The 24,173-nt window shown below is 44.5% G+C and overlaps 1 long non-coding RNA gene across 1 annotated transcript in view; it reads left to right on the top strand.

Annotated features, from left to right (window-relative positions):
• LOC141145861 (uncharacterized) overlaps positions 1-24,173 on the top strand; it is a 206,391-nt gene that overhangs the window by 118,021 nt on the left and 64,197 nt on the right. The window lies entirely within an intron of this gene.

Genomic DNA, 24,173 nt, shown 5'->3' with positions numbered 1-24,173 from the left:
TTCAGTCCTGTTTAGGACTTTCGGAGATGCTTAAAGACGAACTAGCCCGTGTGGGGATCCCAGATTCCCTCGAAGAACTGATCCAACTGTCCATTCAGATCGATCACCAGCTGAGGGAGCGAAGATCTGAAAGGACCAGCCAGTACCGGCCCATGTGGATGCTACCCAGGATACCTAGCCACCTACCTACCTCTGCACCCCCACTATCTGCTCCTACCACTGAAACTCCGGAGCCAATGCAGTTAGGCCTGCTTTGTGCACCCTTGACACCAGAAGAAAAACAGCGCCGTCGTATGAATAATTTCTGCCTCTACTGTGGAGGAGCCGGTCATTATGCCAATATGTGTCCCAACAAGACCCGTAAGTGTGACTCTCCTCCTCTTGATCATTATGCATTGACTCTAGCAAGAATGACTCACATTGCTGTTCCTGTCTCCCTACAGCTTCCAGAAGGGGGTGCTTCAGGTCCAGGCCATAATTGATTCAGGTGCCTGCAGCTGCTTCATCGACTGTGCCTTCGTCCTGCAACACAACATTCCTCTACGATCTAAGCAACATAAGCTGTCCATACGATTAGCTGATGGGTCCAACATCAAATCTGGGCCCATCGTCCAAGAAACCCAACCCTTGCCCGCTGACATTTCACCTAACCACCAAGAACTGTTGTGCCTGGACGTTGTATCCTCACCACTTTTTCCGATCATTCTAGGAATGCCATGGTTGCAAGCACACAACCCACAGATAAACTGGATAACCAGCAAGGTAGTTTTTCAGTCCTCCTACTGCCTCCACAACTGTCTCCAGGTCCTTCACCATACAGCTCCAGTTATTGGTTGTCTGAAACCAGTATCCGAATCCCAAGACCTTGTTCCATCCGTGTACCATGATTTCCTGGATGTTTTCGATAAGCAAAAAGCAGAGACTCTTCCTCCCCACCGGGCCTACGATTGCCCGATTGAACTTTTACCAGGGGCAGAAATCCCATTTGGGAGGATCTTCCCCCTTTCAGAGCCTGAACTCGTGGTCTTAAAAGATTATGTCTATGAGAACCTCAAGAAGGGGTTCATCCGACACTCTACTTCACCAGCCGGGGCGGGAATATTTTTTGTGTGGATTACAGAGGATTAAACCGGATTACCGTTAAAAATCGCTACCCCCTGCCTCTGATTCCAGAACTGCTCCAGAGACTCCGCTCTGCAAGGATATTTACCAAGTTGGATTTGCTAGGTGCTTACAATTTGATCAGAATCAGGAAGGAAGATGAGTGGAAAACGGCCTTCCGGACTCGTTTTGGCCACTTTGAATACCTCGTTATGCCCTTCGGGTTATGCAATGCTCTGGCAACCTTCCAGCATTTTGTAAAAAATATCTTCAGAGACTTCCTAGACCTATGCATGATCGTTTACCTAGACGACATTCTAATTTTTTCGGTCTCTTTAGAATTACATCGTGTCCATGTGAAACAAGTCCTTCTGAGGTTAAGACAAAATGGACTCTATGCCAAGGCCGAAAAATGTGAATTTGAACGGCAGACCATTCACTTCCTCGGACTGGTAATCTCTACAGGAGGTATGGCAATGGATCCCCAAAAAGTCGCAGCTACAACGTCCTGGCCACCTCCCATTGATAAGAAAGGGCTACAACTGTTCATCGGTTTCTCCAATTTTTACAGGAAATTTATCAAAAACTTCTCTGGTATCATCATGCCCATCACTCAGCTCACCAAGAAACAGAACCATTTTCAATGGACGGAGGCAGCCCAAGCTGCTTTTGATAAGTTAAAGGGACTTTTTACCTCGGCCCCGTTACTAAAGCACCCTGACCCCGCTCTTCCATACTTCCTGGAAGTGGATGCCTCAGAGCACTGTAGGGGCCATCTTGTCCCAGCGCCAAGGACCCAAGGCTCTAATGCACCCTGTGGCCTCTTCTCGAAGAAGTTAGGGCCTTCAGAAAGGAACTATGATGTGGGGGACCGAGAACTGCTGGCAATTAAATCGGCTCTGGAGGAGTGCTGGTACCTCTTGGAGGGAGCAACACACCCAATACTGATCTTCACGGATCTCAAAAATATAGAATATCTCAGGACCGTCAAACACCTCAGGCCCAGACAAGCAAGGTGGGTTCTTTTTTTTTCATGCTTTAGTTTCCACATAACCTACCGGCCCGGCTCCAAGAATGTGAAACCTATCGCGTTATCGCGTATGTTCATGGAAGCTGAAGTTCCACCTCAGATACCATCTTACAGGCTGGAAATTTTCTGCTTACACAAACCCACTTAATGTCACAGATCCATCAAGCATCCAGGGGAATCTCTCTGCCCCCAGATATGGACCTTCAGGAAAATTATGGGCTCTATTGGCAGGGTAATAAAGTTTTCATACCACAGAATTTACGTGCTACCATCCTACAAGTGTGTCATGACTACCCGTTGGCCGGCCATTTCGGGGGATACAAGACCATGGATTTGATCCGGTGACATTTTTGGTGGCCTAGCTTAGCAAAGAATTGCAGGAAATATGTTGGCTCATGTTCAATCTGTCTCAGGAACAAGAACAGCAAAAGCAAAGCATGGGGACTATAAAGACCACTACCCATTCCTGAAAGACCCTGGGATAAAATCGCGATGGATTTTATTGTAGAGCTCCCTCCATCGGAAGGGTTTTCATCTATCTTTGTAGTGGTAGATCACCTCTCCAGGATGTCACATTTTATCCACATGAAAGGGACCCCATCAGCAACTGAAACTGCTAAAGTTTTCATTAAAGAGGTTGTTAGACTGCACGGAATCCCTAGTAACATTGTCTCAGATCGAGGAGTGCAGTTTACTTCAAGATTTTGGAAAGCACTGTGCGAAGCGATGGGCATCAAACTTCACTTCGGCTTACCATCCCCATTCCAATAGACAGACTGAGCGTACCAACCAAACGCTAGAGCAATACCTGCGCTGCTTCACCTCCTTTACCCAAGAAGATTGGGCCTCACTACTGGCATTGGCAGAGTTTGCATTTAATAACTCTGCCCATGCAACCACCAACCAATCTCCCTTCTTCTCAAACTATGGGTTTCATCCCTCCTTTTTGCCAACGTTGATTCCAGACTCTCCTTTGCCAGCAGTTCAGGACAGATTGAATTTAGTTGCTACCAATAACCAGTTGCTGAGAGAGACCATTGCCAAGGCACATGAAGTTAATAAGAGGTTCTTCGACAGGAAGAGGAGAGGAGAACTGGATTTGAAGGTTGGTGATCGTGTGTGGCTTTCGACATTAAATCTGAAACTTGCCTGTCCATCCAGGAAATTGGGACCTAAATATCTAGGACCTTTTCCGGTCAAGAGAAGAATTAACCCAGTGGCTTATGAGCTTGAACTTCCTGACTCATTTAAGATCCACCCTGTGTTTCATACCTTCTTGTTGAAGCCTGATGTGGTTAATCCCTTTCCAGGTTATGAAATGGGGCTCTCAGAGGCCATAATGGTGGATGGAGAAGAGGAGTTAGAAATCGAGACCATTGTAGATTGCAGGAGAAGGCAGGGACAGAATCAATATTTAATTAAATGGAAAGGTTTTGGTCCAGAAGAAAATTCTTGGGAACCAGAAGCAAACCTCCATGCCCCAAAACTTATACAAGCTTTTCATCACTCTCATCCAGAAAGGAGGGCCCAGATGGGCATCCGGAGGCTGCCCATAAGGAGAGGGCAATGTCAGAGAACCATCACAAATGCTCGTTCCCGGGAGCCAGCCAGATGTACGGTAAGAACGAGCGAGCCCTCAGACTAGGCACGCACGTTAACACAACCGTACAAACGAGTGCACGTCAGCGCGTGCACGTTCGCACGCCAACGAATCACGGCGCGAGGCACTCTATTTAAATGTTAAGTATAATAGCATCAGTGCTGGATTGTCTCAGCTCATTCCTGAACCCTTGCTGTTGCCTTGTTTGATTAACCTTGACCTTGAACCTCTGCCTTCCTCGACTACCCTCTCGGATCATCCCTGCATCTCTGTCTGCCTCCGCTTCCTGTACCGAACCCGGCTTGGACTTCTGACTACAGCTCTGTCTTCCGATCCTGTACCTTGCTGCCAGCTTGTTGCCAACCTCCGCCAGTCCCTGACTACGAATCTCCCTGCCGATTGTGTACCTCGCTGCCAGCACGTTGCCAACTCCTGCCTGTCCTTGACCCTGCAAGTACCACTGCTGGACTTTTCCTGAACCCATCCAGTGATCAGCATCCCACCTCCTTCACAAAGACTTCGGTGTTCTTGATCCTGCCAGCAGGCACCTGCAACCTTCCGCCGCCCTAGCAGCCCTGTCTCAACCTCCAGGGGTGCTAGGACCGTGCAAGAGGCCACCCTCATCATTTCGGACTCCGCTGTAAGGTACGTGACAGGAATTCATAGATGGACAGCTGTTTTTAGGCAGAGAGAGTTAGTTAGTGTAGTGCAGTGTGCTAGTGCTTCTTTCTGGTACACAGTACTCAGTGCTATACACCATTATATATTTAGTGCTGTATGTTTGCTACTAAAGCTTTGCAGTGAATTGCAGTTTTGTGTGGCTAGGGAGAGTAAAATGTAAGCCCACCTGCATTCGCTGACCTTTCCTAATATTCAACAGTCCTTTTTGAGACTTCACTTTGTAGAAGAGCACCACAGATCACTGAGCTGTTGTTTGATCCACCGAAGCACCGCAGTTTACGATGCACCTAAGCACCACAGTTTGCCATATACCAAAGCCCCACTCCATCCCATAGAGCTCTTTAGTTGCAAATAAATTAGGTAATGTGACCTATATTATCAGTGTCATAAATCCAATGAAAGTGATCAATTAACCATAGTCAAATAATCTCCCTCTCCCAGCGCTAATAGACCACTGATTACAAATAGTGATTTGAGATAAACATTAAAAGCGGCCGCTATAACGAAAAACCAACGTTCAAACATATGCTACAGATAAGCTATAACAGTGGCAGCACTTAAAGAGTTCTGCAATAAGAAGATAAAGTGACTGTTCAATTGTCCAAAATCAATCCAATTCAGATCTGTTAGGATCGTTCATGTGTGGTGTGTTTCCAAATCAGAAACCCGTCACCGCATCGTGTGCATAATCTCCCCTATGGTCACAAACTCACCAGATGGATCCAGAACTTGCGCCTGTAATGATCAATGTCTTTACACCTGGATTGCTTCAGTCAATCTGGATATTCCTCCTCTGCTGCCACTTCCAGCAATGTCTTCTCTCTACTCATGTCTAACAGGCGTACAGAAAGAGGAAGAATTTCCATGCAGCTATAAAGGGGCAAAGTACTCTGTTCCGCCTCCTCATCCACTGTTACCCCTGCCGTTGGCCTGCCATGTGTCACAAAAGTCTATTGAACTATCTGAGCACAGCAAAATATAGTTGTGGCTAGATGGTTATGTTGGATACGGTACCTCATCCCAAAGTAATTAGATAACTGATAAAAAAGGGACAGGGGATTATAACGGTGCTAAAGTATTAAATGTGAAAATGAGAAGGAAATGTAAAATTACAAAATTTTATTTCACAATATTAAATACATGGAAAGAGCAATAAAATGGTTAACAACCAAAAAGCATATATATTGCGTGTGACCCAAATGCGATAGGGTGGGCTGGATGGAGACGGCCATCAAAGCAAAGGCTCGGTTTCCTACATGTTTCGCCAAGGCATTGGCTTCCTCAGGGAACAAGAGCTCTATTTCAATATAAAAAGATCTGTACATTGGGATACAAAAAACATCATATAAACAAGCAGGAACGCTAGAAAATGAACTGTTTTAAGCATGACTGAGTGTTGGAATATTATGGCTGGACAATCTCACACAGGGAGGTAACCCTATATAGCCCCGGGATCCCAAACATACCTGAGCGACCGACACCCAGGGGAGGCACGACAAATGACCCCCAAAGGGGGAAGGGCAGGCTGCACCGTATTTGTGCTTGCAGGGGGCACGCAGTAAACCTGGCAATGGAATATATTGAAGGTTAGAGATAAATGATGAGTAGGTAAGTATTGGATATGTATTAAACATTACATTAAGGGAACACGAAGGGTGATGCGTTATACATCAATTAAATAGGGCAAAAAAGCCTCTAGAGAACTCACACTATTTATTAAAAGCAAGTTGATTGGTAGAGGGAAAAACGCCTGTAGATGGATTCAAGGACACACAAGAGCAATTGGCAAGATTGGCAATTGGTTAAATAGTGACCTATGTGGGAGAACATAAGCGAATTAACATTGTGAATAGGGATGAGCCGAACACCCCCCTGTTCGGTTCGCACCAGAACATGCGAACAGGAAAAAAGTTCATTCGAACACGCGAACACCGTTAAAGTCTATGGGACACGAACATGAATAATCAAAAGTGCTCATTTTAAAGGCTAATATGCAAGTTATTGTCATAAAAAGTGTTTGGGGACCTGGGTCCTGCCCCAGGGGACATGGATCAATGCAAAAAAAAGTTTTAAAAACGGCCGTTTTTTCAGGAGCAGTGATTTTAATAATGCTTAAAGTCAAACAATAAAAGTGTAATATCGCTTTAAATTTCGTACCTGGGGGGTGTCTATAGTATGCCTGTAAAGGGGCGCATGTTTCCTGTGTTTAGAACAGTCTGACAGCAAAATGACATTTTGAAGGAAAAAACTCATTTAAAACTACCCGCGGCTATTGCATTGCCGACAATACACATAGAAGTTCATTGATAAAAACGGCATGGGAATTCCCCAAAGGGGAACCCCGAACCAAAATTAAAAAAAAAAAATGACGTGGGAGTCCCCCTAAATCCCATACCAGGCCCTTCAGGTCTGATATGGATATTAAGGGGAACCCCGGCCAAAATTTAAAAAAAAAAAATGACGTGGGGTTCCCCCTAAATTCCATACCAGACCCTTCAGGTCTGGTATGGATTTTAAGGGGAACCCCGCGCCTAAAAAAAAAAACAAAAAACGGCGTGGGGTCCCCCCAAAAATCCATACCAGACCCTTATCCGAGTACGCAACCTGGCAGGCCGCAGGAAAAGAGGGGGGGACGAGAGTGCGGCCCCCCCCTCCTGAACCGTACCAGGCCACATGCCCTCAACATTGGGAGGGTGCTTTGGGGTAGCCCCCAAAACACCTTGTCCCCATGTTGATGAGGACAAGGGCCTCATCCCCACAACCCTGGCCGGTGGTTGTGGGGGTCTGTGGGCGGGGGGCTTATCGGAATCTGGAAGCCCCCTTTAACAAGGGGACCCCCAGATCCCGGCCCCCCCCCTGTGTGAAATGGTAAGGGGGTACTTACCCCTACTATTTCACTAAAAAACTGTCAAAAATGTTAAAAATGACAAGAGACAGTTTTTGACAATTCCTTTATTTAAATGCTTCTTCTTTCTTCTATCTTCCTTCATCTTCTGGTTCTTCTGGCTCTTCTGGTTCTTCCTCCGGCGTTCTCGTCCAGCATCTCCTCCGCGGCGTCTTCTATTTTCTTCTCCTCGGGCCACTCCGCACCCATGGCATGGGGGGAGGCTCCCGCTCTTCTCTTGTTCTTTTCTTCTCTTCTTCTCTTCTTCTCTTCTTCATTTTCTTCTCCGGGCCGCTCCGCACCCATGCTGGCATGGAGGGAGGCTCCCGCTGTGTGATGGCGCTCCTCGTCTGACAGTTCTTAAGTAACGGGGGCGGGGCCAGCCGGTGACCCCACCCCCCTCTGACGCACGGTGACTTGACGGGACTTCCCTGTGACGTGGCCCCGCCCCCCGTTATTTAAGAACTGTCAGACGAGGAGCGCCGTCACACAGCGGGAGCCTCCCTCCATGCCAGCATGGGTGTGGAGCGGCCTGAAGAAGAAAATGAAGAAGAGAAGAAGAGAAGAAAAGAAGAAGAGAAGAGCGGGAGCCTCCCCCCATGCCATGGGTGCGGAGCGGCCCGAGGAGAAGAAGATAGAAGACGCCGCGGAGGAGATGCTGGACAAGAACGCCGGAGGAAGAGCCAGAAGAACCAGAAGATGAAGGAAGATAGAAGAAAGAAGAAGTATTTAAATAAAGGAATTGTCAAAAACTGTCTCGTGTCATTTTTAACATTTTTGACAGTTTTTTAGTGAAATGGTAGGGGTAAGTACCCCCTTACCATTTCACACAGGGGGGGGCCGGGATCTGGGGGTCCCCTTGTTAAAGGGGGCTTCCAGATTCCGATAAGCCCCCCGCCCGCGGACCCCCACAACCACCGGCCAGGGTTGTGGGGATGAGGCCCTTGTACTCATCAACATGGGGACAAGGTGTTTTGGGGGGCTACCCCAAAGCACCCTCCCAACGTTGAGGGCATGTGGCCTGGTACGGTTCAGGGGGGGCCGCACTCTCGTCCCCCCTCTTTTCCTGCGGCCTGCCAGGTTGCGTGCTCGGATAAGGGTCTGGTATGGATTTTTGGGGGGACCCCACGCCGTTTTTTTTTTTTTTTTGGCGTGGGGTTCCCCTTAAAATCCATACCAGACCTGAAGGGTCTGGTATGGAATTTAGGGGGAACCCCACATCATTTTTTTTTTTTTAAATTTTGGCCGGGGTTCCCCTTAATATCCATATTAGACCTGAAGGGCCTGGTATGGAATTTAGGGGAACTCCCACGTCATTTTTTTTTTTTTAATTTTGGTTCGGGGTTCCCCTTTGGGGAATTCCCATGCCGTTTTTATCAATGAACTTCTATGTGACTGTGTATTGTCGGCAATGCAATAGCCGCGGGTAGTTTTAAATGAGTTTTTTCCTTCAAAATGTCATTTTGCTGTCAGACTGTTCTAAACACAGGAAACATGCGCCCCTTTACAGGCATACTATAGACACCCCCCAGGTACAAAATTTAAAGGGATATTACACTTTTATTGTTTGACTTTAAGCATTATTAAAATCACTGCTCCTGAAAAAACGGCCGTTTTTAAAACTTTTTTTTGCATTGATCCATGTCCCCTGGGGCAGGACCCAGGTCCCCAAACACTTTTTATGACAATAACTTGCATATTAGCCTTTAAAATTAGCACTTTTGATTTCTCCCATAGACTTTTAAAGGGTGTTCCGCTGCATTCGAATTTGCCGCGAACACCCCAAATTGTTCACTGTTCGGCGAACTTGCGAACAGCCAATGTTCGAGTCGAACATGAATTCGACTCGAACTCGAAGCTCATCCCTAATTGTGAATATACCTGGCAGTCATCTTAAGGAAGGGTAGAAGAGATCACAAAGAAAGGCTTACCTAATGAGTTATATTGTAGGGCATGTGACTAACACCAGACCCCGGTGTTCACATGATTTGTGTGGACATGAGGAATTAAAAGATGGTAGGGAATTGGTGAGTCCTGAAAGAGGATAAATAGAAAGGGCTGGATTGGGAGTGAAGGAGCAGTATGTTTGGGAATAGGAGATGAAATAAGTGGCAGAAAATAGCTTACCTAATGAGCCATTAACTAGGCATGTGACTGTTCAGAGATCAGTATTCACAAGGCTGCCAATAGGGTCACAGATTAAGTAATAACAAAGGATTAGTAAGTCCTGGGGAGAGATAAATGGAAGCTGAGTTAAAAGTAGAGGGGCAGTTTGTTAGAAGTGACAGATAGGATTGCCATCCAAAATTACCTGGCTGATGTGTGTAGAGTAAAGACAGGCGTGTCCCTCATCCAGCATGTTGTGATGTTGTTCAATTGATGTTGTACAGTTACCAACGCATGTGATTGAATTTTCCTGCTTGTATTGATGCTCTTTATATACATATATATTTATATAACATATGCAATGCTTAGCAATAATGGCACTACTTTTGAACTGTGACTAGCATATATGTGTCATGTTCTAAACTTTATTTTGTGTTTCCCCCCGTTAGATTGCTTCCGGACCGGGTGTGACCTGTGATGTGGCTTCCCGGCAAGGGGGGGAGGAGCCGGCCTACGTAGGCGGCTCCTCCCCCCGTGTTTCCCCATTGGACGCTCGGGTGGCCACCGAGCGCCATGTTGGGGATCTTCCCCTCCTTGCCGGCGGCATTCCGGAACACTCTCAAGTGCTCTCCGTCACTGCGCATGCGCGGGACCCCGCGTGTGCGACGTGACATTATGGGCATCGCGAGATTTCGGCGAGAGTGACGATCTGTCGGAGCCATTGGCTTTTCCCGAACGCTGGGGAGGCCACGCTCGGCTGCCTGAATGGCGGCCATGCCACCCGCCATGGAGTGACCGAAGGAGTGCACACACCTGGATGAATCTTAATAAGGTACACACCCCCAATAAATGGCAAATATAAAGGCGGTATTTGTAACACACCCTCAGTCTCTTCCTGCTTGATGGACTGCAAGCACTCTCCATCATCACTTAGTAAGTACACGTTTAGCAATGTGTTTCCCTTTTTTTGCACCATTCTCTGCCCTATACCATAAGGGTTCATGTGGAAATTAATCCCACATTGACCCTCATTCATTTACTTACAATGATACGGTTATTATACCCTTTTTTATATTTTCTTGTTTATTTTTAGACTGTTGGACTCAGGGTTGGATACTAATCCACTGAGCCTGATACAGTTTGTGACCAATTCCGGGTTGGCTGACAAGTAACAGTTTAGCAACATGGGGCAATATGGTGCAAACACATGCGCTACTTAGCACTCTTTGAGGTAATGATTTACATTCACATTTGTGACCCCTTTCTTCTTTTTTCTTTTTTTCTTTTTCTCTTTCCTTTTTGGGTAACACCCCTTTTTTCCTTCCCTCCCCCCCCTTCCCATTTCCCCACTCCCCCCTTTTCCTCTTGTTCTTTTTTGGTTGATTCACATATACTAGCACATATGTTTCCATTTGCTCACCACACCCTCACACAGCATGGTTTGTCTCACCATTCACCCTTTCACTACCTTTCCATTTTTTTCACTCTTCTACTTTGCTATCACCAATTTACACATAGAGCACTGACTGAGTGGTTACCAATACCTAATATATGCTTAGGAATCATTTATATTCATTGATACTTAGTACACATTATAGAAATACGATCTCAATTTTTGATTTGAGCCATATATATTATACCTACGACACATATTGGAGACTTCTGTCCCCTAGTGGCCTTTTTTTGTCCACATAATAAATTCAATTAACGCTGTTACATTTGGTATGGGCGCTTATTTGGTTCGTTTTTTAATTTTCATCACAGGTGTGTTCTTGTTTTTTTCCGGCTGGTCGTTTGGCCTGGCGGGCGGTGCCTAAGAGTGTGACCTCTCGTAAGTCACGTTGCTGTTATCACTGCCCTGGTCTGAGTCACGGTGGCGATAGTGGTGCCTGGGACCCTCCTTTTGAGGAAGAGGGGAGGACAGTCTTTTTAGGGGATTTCCATGTGGGAGGTTTTTCTCCTTCCTTGCTGGACATACATTATTGGGTAATTATACTGTACTTATGTACTGCATGGTGAATGTAATTTTTGTTATACCAATGGAATCCATATATGTATATCAACTCTATTTATGTATATCTTCCAGCAGACTGACCCTCTGAAGAAGACCCTGAGTATAGGGGTTGAAACGCGTCAGTTGTTAATATTCATGTTACCAAGCGTTGTTATGAATATATGTCAGCCAATGTATGTTCAGCTAATTTAATTTTAAGTACTCCCCACTGGAGCTCATTGTTTTAACTTTTATGGTATACTAGTCAATAAATTTGTTATATTTTTTCACACATTATTGACTTCATTTGTCATTGTGCTGCCTAAAAACCCAACTTTGGGGAAACTATTCCTTTTTGTTCGTCCAGCATGTTATCCTGGGACAGGCCGGCTACTTAAGCACCCCCCCACACCTGATCAGATAATGATCAGGTGTGCGGACGCGAGAAAGAGGTGTCCGCGCATGCGCACAGGACAACACACTGGAGCCTACAAGCTCCGGCGTGCATCGCGCGTGCACGCTCAGACACCACGGCCCCCGCATGGCCAATGGCACGATGGAACGCCGTGGAGTAGGAGGTCCCAAGGCACCATCAACACCCATCCGCCGATGGAATGCAGGAGGCCGGATAGTGCGAGCAGTGCAGGGACACCTGAGGCAGACAGGATATGTACTGCCCCGGGCGTCCATACAAGCACCAGTAGCGCTAACTCTGCCCATCCCAGCAGGGGGCCAGAGCCACGTCCCCCCGTGGGATGCAGGAGGAACAGTGAATGAAAACGATCCAGGGGTGGGACCCCCCAGTGGTGAGATGAGGCGCGGGCGCAGGGTGAGGGGATGAATCCCCAACCGACCCAACGGTCCACAGGGGTCTCTGGGGGTGGAGGGAGCATCCCTGCACCTCAACCCGCAATGTCCAGCCACAAAGACCATATCAGACATATAGAACCACAGGGTCCTGGTTGGGCAAAAATGGGAAAAATAAATACAAGCAAGTACAACAGTTATTCTGGAACTGATACAAATATAATGTATGTCTCAGAGCAGAGGGCAACAGAGTTAACAAATATCAATAAAGCAATGTCATAAAATACATATACACAAATAAATATTGACGTGCACATGTTGCATAAATTGCTGTTATTATTGAAATCAAGTATCTAGAACTATGCAAGAAAAACATGACAATGTCCCATGGCAAAAGGATAGGAAAGAAAAAGAACATGAGAAGGAGAGGTAAACGATAAAGACGGGGAGAAGAAGAGAAAGGAGGGAAAAAAAGAAAAAGAAAGTGATGGAAAAAATACTATTCATGGCGTGAGTTGGAAAGGAGCGCAAGGCACTTGGATAGATAGAGTATTGTGGTAAAAAGGTTAAAGTAAACTAATAGATATGCTGGCTCACAAAAAGTGTTTAAATTTAGTAGCTTGTAAAGTGTGGATCCATTTTGTTTCCAGCTGTAGTAATCTGTTGTCAATGCTCCCGCCTCTGGCATGTGAAGGGACATGCTTGAGTGCAGAGAATAGAATAATGTAAGGGTCAGAGTTATGCTGGGTGGCAATATGCTGATTGATGGCTGTGGTGGTGGTATTTTTGTATAGCGGTTTGATGTGGTCTCGGATACGAACCTGGAAGGGACGCTTGGTTTTTCCGATGTAGTAGGAGCCACATCGGCATTGGGCCAAGTATACGACTCCCACGGTAGCGCAGGTGACTCGATGTCTAATGGTGTGAATACCTCCATTAGGCAGAGTCACTTCCCTGGAATTGGTTACAAAGGCACAGACGTCACATTTGCCACACTGGTATGTTCCAATAGCAGTGGGCGCATGTGGAGTGTCAGTCGAATGGTGACTTTTAATTAGTCGGTCTCGAAGGGAGGGAGATCGGTGATATGTGATGTCAGGGTGAGTTTTGACATATTTAGAGATTGTGGGATCTGCCGTTGATAAGGGCCAAAATTGATTGAGGATGTGTCTAATTTGGGTATGCTATTTTGAGTATTGGGTAATTAGTCGTACTAGTTGTCTAGTATCTGGAGATTTGTCAGAGAAGACAAGGTCCTTTCTGTTGAATTTTTTCGCCTTATTAAAGGCTTTTTTCAAAAGAGAGTGGCTATAGCCTCTGTCCAAGAGTCTACTATAAAGTTCCTGTGCTGCTTGAAGAAATTCTTCCTCAAGAGTACAGTTTCTTCTTAGTCTGAGATATTGGCTGAACGGGATGCTTCTAAGGGGGGGCTTGGGGTGGGCACTACTGGCGTGCAAAATCGTATTGCCCGAAGAGGGTTTACGATATAGAGCAGTGTGGATCTGACCATTGGAATGCAGACTAATCTGGAGGTCCAAAAAATGGATCTGCGACTGGCTGCATTCCATGGTGAATTTGAGATTAAACGCATTCTGAGTAAGATGCTGAGCAAAAAGCATAAGTTCATCTTTGGTACCTGACCAAAACAGTAGTATATCATCTATATACCTGTACCAAGATGTGACCTTGGACAGATAGGGAATGGAGTGGGCCGTATCGAACAGTTCTCTCTCCCACCCCCCCAGGTACAGGTTGGCGTAGGCAGGGGCACATTTGGTCCCCATGGCCACGCCCTGTACCTGGAGGTAGTGGGAGGAGCCGAACATGAAATAGTTGCGTGTTAGTATAAACCTAAGTAATTCTAGAACAAAGTCTCCGTAAGCATCATATTTGGGGCCTCTCTCTCGAAGTAGTTTTTCAATCACCAAGATGCCTCTCTTGTGTGGAATGATGTTATGTAGACTTTCAACGTCTAGGGCTACCAACCAGGTGTCTTTTGGTAAAAATTTGCCATCAAGTATACGGAGAAGGTGGCTAGTGTCTTTTATATAAGAAGGCAGGGAGGTTACATGGGGCGCCAAATATTTATCAACTAATGCACTGGACGGCAATGCCTCACTGAACATGCTAGTGCATTAGTTGATAATAAATAGTGTGAGTTCTCTAGAGGCTTTTTTGCCCTATTTAATTGATGTATAACGCATCACCCTTCGTGTTCCCTTAATGTAATGTTTAATACATACCCAATACTTACCTACTCATCATTTATCTCTAACCTTCAATATATTCCATTGCCAGGTTTATTGCGTGCCCCCTGCAAGCACAAATACGGTGCAGCCTGCCCTTCCCCCTTTGGGGGTCATTTGTCGTGCATCCCCTGGGTGTCGGTCGCTCAGGTATGTTTGGGATCCCGGGGCTATATAGGGTTACCTCCCTGTGTGAGATTGTCCAGCCATAATATTCCAACACTCAGTCATGCTTAAAACAGTTCATTTTCTAGTGTTCCTGCTTGTTTATATGATGTTTTTTGTATCCCAATGTACAGATCTTTTTATATTGAAATAGAGCTCTTGTTCCCTGAGGAAGCCAATGCCTTGGCGAAACATGTAGGAAACCGAGCCTTTGCTTTGATGGCCGTCTCCATCCAGCCCACCCTATCGCATTTGGGTCGCACGCAATATATATGCTTTTTGGTTGTTAACCATTTTATTGCTCTTTCCATGTATTTAATATTGTGAAATAAAATTTTGTAATTTTACATTTCCTTCTCATTTTCACATTTAATACTTTAGCACCGTTATAATCCCCTGTCCCTTTACTCATCAGTTATCTGAGCACAGCGTGAGGCTTTTAATGTGAGAGGATAACCAGCAATAGACATGTGCACAACAAAAAAATTTGCTTTGTTTAGTTTCTTTACATTTCCGTTGATTCGTAATGATTCGTAATTTCGTAAGACTCAAGTTTTTATATTCAGACTCCTTCGTGTTTTCGTAACAGATATATTTTCATTGATATGAAATGATTCGTAATTCCGTTAGTCTAACGATTCGTAATTTTGTAAGACGTGAGGTTTCATATTCAGACTCGTTCGTATTTTCGTAACAGTTATATTTTCTTTGATACCAAATGATTCGTATTTTCGTTAGTCTAATTTTCTTTGATTCAAAATTCCTAATTTTGTTAGATAATAATTTTTGTTTATTTGGTACACTACTCGTAATTTAGTAATTGTTACTTTTGTGAGATTGCCTTTTTCGTTGATTCGTACTTTCGTAGGAAATAAAGAATAATAATCCTATGCTTGCTTTTCTAATAAGCCCTGTACTTACTCCAGTCTACTCCCTCAGTCACGAGACCTGACTCGGTCTCCTCCTCAACTGAATTTTCTGCCAACCCCACTCTGCCAGCGGTAGCATTAAACAGGCAAGTTTGACTGCCCCAGCTGCTGGAACAACACAAAAAACAAACAAAAAAAAACACCCAACCTCAGAGCCTGCGTGCCAGAATCACAAAATTGCAGGCTTTACAAATCAACTCTTTCCAGCTGATGAGTTCTGCCCTCTTTTTGCAGCCTATGCTGTGCTGTAATGGCAAGTCCCCAGTCACCATTTCTTCACCTGCAAGGTCACCCCATCCCTTCACCATAACTTGGTAGCCAATGTTTCCACTTTGCTGTACCACACAGTTAGCATCCACATGACCACAGACATGTGTTCCAGCAAGTATTGGCAGAGATGCTATATTTCATTTATTGCCTACTGGGTGAATCTGATGGCAGTTGGAAAGGATGCAGGGCATCCCAAGCCTCTCCATTCAATTCTGCAGGACTTAAAATATATCTCACATCCAGCCACCATTGCCATACTATTCACAAATGGGCTTACAGGTTCCCTTTATAATTTTGTGAGCATCCGCTGAAGGATTTAATTTCTTGGACTATGAATAAGTGTTACTTTCCAATATATAATTCACATGTTTGAAAATATTTGGGGACTGTTCGCTGTCAGAATACACTGATTAGATGCTACAGCCAATTGGCTGCAGACACTAAACGACAAAAGTTTTCCAACGTTCCCATTCAATCAAAGTTAAACTAATCATTCTCCTTTTGCCCAGCAGGGACAGCTACACATGGATCGAATTTCAGCCAGTCCCTGCTAAACCAGCCAGATTCCAAACCATCTATGGCTAGCAAACATTTATTATATTGCAGCTGGTTTTGGATTTAATATCACTTTAAGACATACAGTGGTCTACGATGTTTTAACTTACCATAGTGATTTTATGGCTTTTTGATGAATAAATTGATTTTTTATGGCATACAGCTCTATATATTTTTTTTTTCTCTGGACCTATATAGGCATTGAACAAATTTTTATACATTAATTCATAGTAGTTTATAAAGCAGGATTTCATTCTAGTTTATAATTGTTAATTACTGTAAACAGGGGCCTGCAGACCATTAATGAATTTGACGGGCCTTAAAATATTTACAATTATATTTTGCAGTGGGGCTGTGCCCGCATTGCAAGGGTTAATTGCTTGTTTTTTCTAGGGAAGAGGAAAAACACTTATGCCCAGTACACACGGTCGGACATTGATCGGACATTCCGACAACAAAATCCTAGGATTTTTTCCGACGGATGTTGGCTCAAACTTGTTTTGTGTACACACAGTCGCACAAAGTTGTCGAAATTTCCGATCGCCAAGAACGCAGTGACGTAAACCACGTACGACGAGACTAGAAAAGGCCAGTTCAGAACCAAGCGCGGCACCCTTTGGACTCCTTTTGCTAATCTCGTGTTAGTAAAAGTTTGGTGAGAGACGATTCGCGCTTTTTCAGACTTGTGGTTTTCAGATCGTTTTCTGCTGTTCAGTTTGTGCTTGTGGGTTTGTATCTGCTCTTCAGTGCGTGCAAGCAAGCTACGGGTGACTTTTCATTGTGTTCTTGTTCGTTCATTACTGTTTTTCAGGTCGCTCTTTACAGGCCTTGCTGTTCTTCAGTGCGTTCTGTTACTTTGTTCTGAGCAGCCGACCGTTTTTTCATGGACCAAGAATTGGTTGCTTCAGCGTGACCAGTTCTGTCATATGCCTTTGCTCTGTGAGATCCGTGAGAATAATCCTGATGATTTCAGGAACTTTCTCCGGATGACGGACCCCGTATTTCACCGTTTGTTAGCTTTGCTGACCCCCTATATTAGCAGGCAGGATACCTGCATGAGGCAAGCCATCACTCCGGAGCAGAGGCTGGTCGCCACCCTGCGGTACTTGGCAACGGGGAGAAGCCTGCAGGACCTCAAGTTCTCGACAGGCATCTCCCCCCAGGTTCTGGGTATCATTATCCCGGAGACCTGTTCTGCCATCATTCAGATCCTGCAGAAGGAGTATATTAAGGTAAGATTTTTATCCTTTAACCTCACATTTTAGTGTATTTAATGTTTGATAATGTATTGTATTTCTTTCCTCATTCCCTAATTACCATGATTGTAATATGCTGTGAATGTCCTCTTTGTCCTCATGCATGCTGGATTTTTATGTAGTTAATTTTTTCTCCTTCATACATATTTGCCTTCACTTACCTCCCCAGCATGCTCTCCTGGCCCTATATTCACCTCATGTAGTCAGTTAACAATGTATTTTATCAACTCCATAGTAGTGCTTGACCCCAAACACCCCCTAAAATGTTTTTAAATGTGATTTGTGCTTTAAATTCAGGCAGAGTGCCAGAGGCTTTTTTTTAGGGGTCCCCAAATCATTTGGAACCCTCCCTCCCCCCAACTGCTAAGTCAGTTGATACCAATTCTCTATCTATCCTCAATCATCTATCTGCTGACTTTGCCAAACCCATACACACTATACCCATCTCTTTTGTGCTGAGATTTATGGATGAATTCCCCAAAGCATGTAGTGCAAGGGCCTGCCTGTATACTTTAAAATGGGACTGTTTCAAGTTTTTTTTATCCTATTATTATCTTGATAGGTAATAGCAGAATGTCCAAATGTGCTCAAATGTGTACAATGTGTATTTAAATGTTTGTATTATGACATTTCTTACCTGTCCAGTGGGCTGCCAATAGTGTAACTAAGGAGGGGCTGTTCAAAGAAATACCCATTATTTAGGCATTCATCTCTCAATGAAGTGGAGAGGGTTACCTGTCCAAGAGCTCCCCCCCTATAATGTTAGAAATGGCCCAGGAGAGGGGGGGGGAATATGATAGGTGTACCTTATACTTTGGTGTTTAAAAATTCCCATAAATAAATGTTATCTTGATGCTGGCCAAGAATGTTTGTGTCTAATCTGCTTTCCATGTTTTTATGTGCAAAAAGACTAATTTATTTGGTTTCCTCAACAGTTTCCTTCCACGCCACAGGAATGGCAGACTGTGGCCTCCCACTTTGCCCAGCGGTGGGACTTTCTTAACTGCGGAGGTTCAATTGATTGGAAACGCATCCTCATCATCCCACCACCCAACTCGGGGTCATACTATTATAATTACAAGGGGTTCAATAGTATTGTGATGTTGGCGGTGGTGTCGGCTACTTATGAGTTCCTGTATGTGGACATGGGGAAGAATGGCCGGATGTCCGATGGTGGAGTCCTCGCCCAGACCGAGTTCTACAGGTGTCTCCAGAATGGCAGCTTGGACTTGCCACCTCCAGAAGACAATGTGGAAGGACTCCCATTCGTCTTCATTGCGGATGAAGCTTTTGCGCTGGGGGACCATCTTATGCGGCCATTCCCGATGAGGACCCTCACCCCGGACCAGAGGGTTTTTAATTACTGGCTGGCCAGAGCCAGAAGAGTGGTGGAAAACACATTTGGAATCATGGCCAGCCGATTCCGCCTATTTCTTACACCCATACATATGGCGGAGTACAAACTGAATCACATTATCCTGGCGTGCTGTGTTCTACACAACTTTTTACGGCAACATTCTGCCAACTATGCTGGCTCAGTTGGGCCTGAAGCCAGAATTCAAAATGAACCAACCCTGATGGCGCTTGAAAGTGGCCGTCCTGGCTTGCCCTCCCTGAGTGCCAGTGATGTCCGGCTAAGATACCTTGAATTCTTTGCGGGTAGGGGGACTATCAATATGCCAGACAATGTGTGAAACCTTTATCAAATAAAAAAAAATTAAGCAAATCTTTGGTGACATTTACTGCTTGTGTTTGTTTTAGCTGACCCTGACAGAAATGTGTGGAGTCCTGAAAATGGCGTGATTGTGTAACCTTACAAAGCACTGCTGGGTGTTATTTACTAAAGGCAAAGACACTTTGCACTACAAGTGCACGTGAAACTGCACTTGTAGTGCAAAGTGGATTTGCCCTTTTAGGAAACTAACCCCTATTGTCACAGAAAGCAGCAATTGAAGCGCAACATAAGTGTTGGAGCATTGAGACAATTAACCACACATTCTTGATTAACAATCTTTTTAATACCTGCACAATCACATGTGCATTTAGAAAAGGTTTTTAAAACAAACCAACATGTTTGTTGTATAACAATTTTTGGGGTCACATTAGAAAAAGTAGAAATGTCCATTTAAGATAAAACAGGCATGTTTCAAACCAACAAGAAAGACACAAAACTTGAACTTACGAAGTTCACTTTTGGTAGAACTTGAAGGCAATATCAGACATGAGGATTTAGGAACTGTGTTTGATATTGCGTTCAGATGGGGTGGAGTCACCTCAGGAAAAGCCAAATTTTGAAGATGCACACAAATTTAACAATGTCAACATGTGCTACCATCACGGGGGATCAAGGGGCGTGTTTTGGGGGAGCAACCCCTTCCTCTCTGCTACTTTATTATTGAGGAAGGGATTGCACCCCCAAAACGCGTCCATTGATCTCCCGTGATGGCAGATAGCACATGCTGACACACTGTGGGCCTCTTCAAAATTTGGCTTTTCTACAATTTGACAAAAAAATTAAAAATTGTAGCACACCATAAAAGAAAGGGTTTTGGAGGGGTTTTAAATTCTCCCCAAAACATCAATGATGTTATTATTTTTTTGAATAACATCATTGATGTTTTTCTTGATATTTTCCAATACAACACTACACCCCATGATCTCCCCAATCAGGATCTGCGCACTTTCTGAGGTGAAATGCCCTGGATCCAAAACATCACGATCACCTAAAAAGATAGAAACCAAAAAAAAAACATGTATTATAAATATGCCGGCATCCATCTCTTACCTGAGCCTGTGGTCGCAGACACTCACCTGTTGTGGTGACTAGTTCCACCATGTCTTCCTCCTCCTGCTTTTCTTGTCTTTGGGGTATTTCCCCTTCTTCCAGAGGTGGGGGGTCTCTGGTCTCCTCGGATGAGGGGTGTCCTCCGAGTCTTTTCTCCCCTATGTAAAAAAAAAAAGGTATACTTAGCACACAGATATTTGATGGCAGAACTATAAATATTAAACATTGCTTGGAAGTGGGGTAAAATTGTCTGTTTTGGGAGAGTTCCAAGATGTAGAATTTTGAGTGTCCTTTGTCAAGCTTCAATACTTTACCTGTTTTGTCCAAGCTTCACAGATGGAGACACCCCTATAGTACACACTGGAGCACCTGTGTGGGCCCCCTAATAAAAAGGGTGTTCTTGTGTCCCACACTAGTGCTCCAGTGTCCAGATGTGAAAACTGCTGCTGAGTGTCCTCTCCTTACACAGAATCGAGGTTGCATTTCATTCTAGTAACAAACCCATCTACATAATCAAATTATTTTCATACAAGTAGGCCCTAAAAAATGTGGGCAAATGCATATGGCCAAAACAATGGTGTTTTATAGGCCGAAAGAAAAGGTAAGGTCTAAACTTGGGCCTATACTGCTTCTAGATTGAGGCCTATATTGTAACAAGATTAGGAGAGTTTTGCCTGTCATTAGGGTTTGTCTTGTGTTGTGTCTTGCAGTGAAAATGGATATCTTGAAAGATAACGACTTTATGGCAATCTTCATTGATATGTTCAGGGAGCTGCCTTGTCTATGGGAGATAAACCACCCTGAATATAAGAACCAAACAAAGAGGAAGGCAGCACTGGATTAATTGCTGGAATTTGTGAAGACGGTGATCCCCACGGCAGACATCACCTATTTGAAGATCCTAATTGGTGGCCTGAGGAGCACTTATCTAAGGGAGCACAAGAAGGTCCACGATTCCCAGAGATCCAGAGCTGCAGATGACATTTATGTCCCCAGGCTCTGGTACTATGACAGACTGCATTTTCTGGCAGGTCAGACTGAACCCAGGTCATCACTCTCCAGTCTTCCTTCCAGGCTTCCTTCCCCCCCAGCTGAGGCTTCTGATGCCCAACCTGGGCCTTCCAGGCAGCAACATGTGGAGGAGCCCAGCTTGAGCCAGGTATAGCATTCCTCTAAATATTTCTGCTTGTCCAATCAATGATGTTAACTAGATGTTAGTTTGGAGTACTAATTTATGATTGTGATTGATGATGCAAAACTAAAACCATGTCCCTTTTTCATACACAGGGAAGTCTCAGCCAGGAGGTGGCCGGGCCAAGCAGGCTGCCCGATACCCAGGTCCCTCCCCTCCACCTTCAAAGACAAAGTGGCAGGAAGAGGAGTAACCTGGAGGAGGCTGCCATAGGCCTCTTTTGGAAGGCTACAGAGGCCCTGAGAACCCCCCACACTGTGGAGGAGGACTTTGCTTGCATAACTGCCTGCAAAATGCTGCAGATGGAGGAGGGCCAACGACTCCTGTGTGAGTCCTTAATTTTGGAAGCTCTCAATAAGGGGTTGAGGGCCCAAATAATATGTGCTACCCACATTTGTGACCTCGCACATAGTCCTCTTCCTCCAGGTCCTACTACTCCTCTTCTCCTCCTCCTCCAGGTCCTACTACTACTCCTCCTCCTCCTCCTTCTCCAGGTCCTACTCCTCCTCTTGCTACATCTCCAACACCAGAGCCACAGCCGGGAAGGAAGAGTGGAAAGAAGACCAGAAAGTGATGACCCTGGGTCCAGCCTGGTCTGACAAAAGATGCAGCCTCTTGTAGTACCACAGCCTGGGGACACAGATGTTGTCTGCTGCTTTCATGATCTCTGGGACTTCTGGAACTCCCTTAGATAAGGACTCCTCAGTCCACCAATTTTGATGTTAAATAATTGATGTCTGCCCTGGGGGTCCAAGGCTTCGCCAATTTCTGCTGTTTCTCCAGTGTTGCCTCCCTCTTTGTTTGGTTCTGAGCCCTAAATAAAGGATTTTTTGTTTCAATTATACTTGCCTATGTGTGTTTTCCTCAAAAAAGAACAGTTGGTTTGTGAGGAGGCAGGTACATTTCAAAAATACTATGTGAAATTAACAAGGGACACCAACACCAAGCAACCTTCTTGAAATTAAATAATATAAGATATCAATGGTGTTGTGGTAACGTGACACACAAAACACACACAAAAATATTAGGGAGTAAAACTAACCAAAAAATAAAACAAAGATCAGCCTTGAAAAAAATACAAACCTAAAAAAAAAAAAAAAAAAAACAGCCTTTAAAAGAAAAAAATAAAAAATAAAACAACCCAAAAATAATTTTGTCAGATGTGACAAATCAAAATATATTGAAGGAATCCCGATAAATAATAAAGAAAGAAGTTTTTGAGAAGTTTGTGTGAATATGAGCAGCAAAAACTACTTCATTCTTCTCACATTATAAAGAAGAAGAGAGTGCGCTGTATTAAACCATTTTTTACATTGCACCGTGACGAAAGTGCTGTATCCATTGCGAACGCTAATTTTACCAGACCAAGCTGTTCCGTCTCGGAATTTCTTCTGAGCATGCGTGGCACTTTGTGTGTCGGAACTGGCCACACACAGTCGGAATTGACGCAATTGGATTTTGTTGTCGGAAAATGTCCGATGGAGCCCACACACGGTCGGAATGTCTGACAACACGCTCCGATCGGACATTTTCCATTGGAAAATCCGACCATGTGTACAGGGCATTATACTTTCCTGATCCTATGCTCCCCAAAATATGCTTCCCCATGCTGCAGCGATGGACTCAGCATCAACATATCCAATGCTAGAGCACTAAAGCATGTGGGAGACAGTGTGAGAACAGTTATAGCAGCAGAGAAGAGCAGAGGACAGGGTAACTAAATCTTCCTTTATTGTTGTATCGTGCAATTAGCCCTTGCATTGCAGCACAGTCCCACTGCAAAGGGAGATTTTTTTTAGCTGCTTGGAGTTGGGTTTTAAACTATAAAAACCAGAAAGCGAAAAAACTAAACTAAAGGTAACCTAAACACAACCAGTGCACAGTATTTCTCAAGACTAAATAACCAAAGCATAAAAAAATAATACAACTAATCATCAAAATGTACATAATAAAAATTAAATAGATCACAATCTACAGAGTCTTAAGAGCAAGGGTCTAGTAAAATAGTAAAGGGGGAAAAAACACAATAAGGACACATTACAATGACAAAATGAATAGCAGTCCTTCAGACAGTTTTTCTATTAAGATTACAAACATAAGACAAAGGAATTCTGGATGAACTTACTCCAGTGAGAAAGTACTCTGATGATAGATGATGTGTACTTGGATTAAAGTGATTGTAAAATCTCGCTTTTTAAAAAAAAAAATAAAACAACAAACATGTTATACTTACCTGCTCTGTGCAGTGGATTTGTACAGAGCAGCCCAGATCCTCCTCTTTTCGGGTCCATCTTTGCTGCTCCTGGCCCCTCCCTCCTGACAAGTGCCCCATAGACTAGCAGCTTGCTATGGGGGCACCCGAGCCGAGTCAGAGCTTTGTGTATCCATTCAGAAACAGAGCCCCAACCTGGCTCTGCCCCCTCTCTCTCCTGTTTGGCTAACTGACTTTGATTGACAGCAGTGGGAGCCAATGGTGCCACAGCTATGCCCCAGCCAATCAGGAGGAGAGCCCCGGACGGCCGAGGGAATCGTGGACATCGCTGGATAGAGAAGGGGCTAAGAGTAAGTATTAT

This window comes from Aquarana catesbeiana, linkage group LG05, assembly GCF_042186555.1.
Source record: "Aquarana catesbeiana isolate 2022-GZ linkage group LG05, ASM4218655v1, whole genome shotgun sequence".
Taxonomy (NCBI): domain Eukaryota; kingdom Metazoa; phylum Chordata; class Amphibia; order Anura; family Ranidae; genus Aquarana; species Aquarana catesbeiana.
The sequence above is the reverse complement of the archived record's forward strand: the minus strand, read 5'-3'. Positions and strand labels throughout refer to the sequence as shown.